Raw genomic sequence first — 3,098 nt, 5'->3', positions numbered from 1 at the left:
CTTATGCAATATTTGTCCCTTTAAGACTGACTAATTTCACTCAGCATAATGTCCTCATGATTCATCCATTTTATGTGGTGGCTTACAGCTACCTTGTTATTTTTCAAGGTAGCATAATATTCCATTATGTGTATGTACCACAGTTTGTTTATCCATTCTTCAGTTGATGGGCACTTACGCTGTCATCATCTTTTTGCTATTATGAATAGTGCTGCTGTAAAATTTGTGTGCATGTATCTACTTGTGTTCTGGCCATTATTTCTTGTGGATATATACTAAGTAAAGGACTTGCTGGATCATAAGGTTTTTCTATTTCCAACTTTCTGAGGAAATGCCATACAGTTTTCAAAAATGGTTGGACAATTTTATATTCCTTTCAGCAAAGTAGTAGGATCCTGGTCACTCCACATCCATGCCAGCATTTGTTGTCTTCTGCTTTTTTGAACTTAAATATTATTGCTGGTGTGAGATGATATCTCATTGATGTTTGATTTGCATCTCTCTCTAATGGCTAATGGAGTTCTGGTGTGGCAATGTGGGCTAATGCGCCAGACTGAAAAGCCGTTTGAACTGCAAGGTTGGCGGTTCAAGCTCACCAGCTGCTCCTAGGATACCCTATAGAGGGTCGCTATGGGTCGGAACTGACTCAACAGCACTTCACAACAACAACAATGGCTACTGATTGTGAACATTTCTTCATGTGTTTGTTTGCTGCCAGAATGTCCTCCTTGGTGAACTTCATGCCCTGTGCCCATTTTTAAATTGGGTTGTTTGTCTTTTTCTTGTAGATGTGTTGTAGTTTCCTATCGATTTTATAGATTTGTCCCTAGTATGATATGTCGTTGCAAAAAAATGTGTTCCTATTTTTACTCTTTTGGTGAAATCTTTTGATGTACATACATTTCTAATATTTAGTATATCTTAATCATCTGTTTTGTCTTCTTTTGTTTGTGCAATTCTTGCTTATGTTTGTGTGCCCTGCATTAAAGCCCTTATATATTTTCATTGATGACTTTTATGACTCTGGGATTTACATGCTGAGTTGGTTTATATAAATGGTGTGAGATAAAAGTCTTGTTTCATTCTTTTGCCTATTGATTTCCAGTTTTTCCAGCACCATCTGTTGAAGGGACTACATCCTCCCTATCCAATGTACTTTGTTACTTTGTCAAAGACCAGTTGGCTGTACATGGATGAGTTAATTTTTGGATTCCCAATTCTGTTCCATTGTTCTATGTATCTCTCATTGTACCAGTACCAGACTGTTTTAACCACTGCAGCCATGTAGTAAATTTTTAAATCGGGGAGTGAGAGGACTCCAACTTTGTACTTAAGCAGTGCTTTGCTTATCCAGTGATTCTTTTTTTACCATATACATTTTATAATATTTTTTCCATCTCTTTGAAAAATGTCATTGAAATCTGCATTGGGAATGCAATATATCTGTGGATTACTTTGGGTAGTATTGACATTTTCACAATGTTAAATCTTCCTATCCAGGAACATGGTATTTCTTCCATTTTTGTAAATTTCTTTAGTAGTGTTGTAGTAGTAGTAAATTTTGGTTTCTTATAGTAGTGTTTCTTTGTATAGGTCTTTTGTCTCTCTGGTCTGGTTAAATTTATTCCTAAATATTTCATCCTTTGTAAATGGTATTGCTTTCCTAATGTCCTTTTCAGCATTTTTGGAATAGAGTAATCCAACTGATTTTTGTATGTTGATCTTGTACCCTGCCAATTTGTTGAATCTTCCAATGAGTTCTAAGAGTTTTTTTTTTTTTTTTTTTTTTTGCTGAGTTTTTGGGGTTTTCTATGTATAAATTTATATCATCTGCAAACAGAGACAGTTTTATCTCTACTTTGTCAATTTTGTTGTTGTTGTTAAATGACTTGGAGTTTGTTCTGACTCATAATGACCCTATGTAGGGTTTCTAAGGAGCAGTTGGTGAGTTTGAACCACCAACCTTATGGTTATGTGCCGTGGAGTTGATTCTGACTCATAACGACCCTATACAAGGTTTCCGAGGCTGTAAATCTTTATGGGAGCAGAATGCCTCATCTTTCTCCCGCAGAACAGCTGGTAGTTTCAAACTGCTGACCTTATGGTTTGCAGCCCAGTTCGTAACCACTACGCTACCAGATTTCCTTATAGTTCGTGCCAACCTTGTTGTCCAGTGCTTTATCCCACATAGCCATACCAGTCTCCAAATTTGCCAGTTTGGATGCCAATAATTAGCTTATGTTGCCTATAGCTCTGGCTAAGACTTCCAAAATAATATTGAATAGGAGTGGTAATAAATGGCATCCTTGTCTGATTCCTGTTTGCAAAAGAGCACTTTCAGTTTCTCTCCATTGAGGGTGATGTTGACTGTTGGTTTTGTATATATGCTCTTAATTATGTTGAGGAGTTTCCCTTCAATTCCTACTTTGTTGAGTGTTTTTATCAGGAATGGATGTTGGATTTTGCCAAATGCTTTTCCTGTATCAATCTATATGATCATGTGATTATTTTCCTTTGTTTAATTTTTATGGAGGATTGCATTGATTGTTTCTGTAATATTGAACCATCCTAGCATCCCTGATAGGAATCCCTTTTGGTCATGTAGTAATTTTTTGATGTGTAGTTGAATTCTCTTGCCTAGGATTTGTTGAGAATTTTTGATTCTATGTTCATGAAGGATATTGGTCTGTAATTTTCTTTCTTAGTGATGCCCTTTCCTGGTTTTGGTATGAGGGTTATGCTTGCTTCATAAAATATATTAGGACGTTTTCCATCCTTTTCTATATTCCAGAATAATTTAGGTAGTATTAGTGACAGCTCTTCCTTGAATGTTTGGTAAAATTCATGAGTGAAGCCATTGGACCTGGCATGTTTGGGGATGGAGATTCTTTTTTGACTTGATCAATTTCTTCTTTTGTTATAGGACTATTCATGTTTTCTGCTTCATTCCATGTCAGTTTAAGTAGATTGTGTTTTTTAAAAAATGTATCCATCGACCCAAGCGTTGCAGACCATCCAAACCATAGGCTCTGAAGATCAGACTTTAGCCACCTAGCAGATATAGCAAAATGTCCCTCATCTGATTATTCAGTTATGCT

Source organism: Chrysochloris asiatica, unplaced genomic scaffold (genome assembly GCF_000296735.1).
Source record: "Chrysochloris asiatica unplaced genomic scaffold, ChrAsi1.0 scaffold00057, whole genome shotgun sequence".
Classification (NCBI taxonomy): domain Eukaryota; kingdom Metazoa; phylum Chordata; class Mammalia; order Afrosoricida; family Chrysochloridae; genus Chrysochloris; species Chrysochloris asiatica.
The sequence above is the reverse complement of the archived record's forward strand: the minus strand, read 5'-3'. Positions refer to the sequence as shown.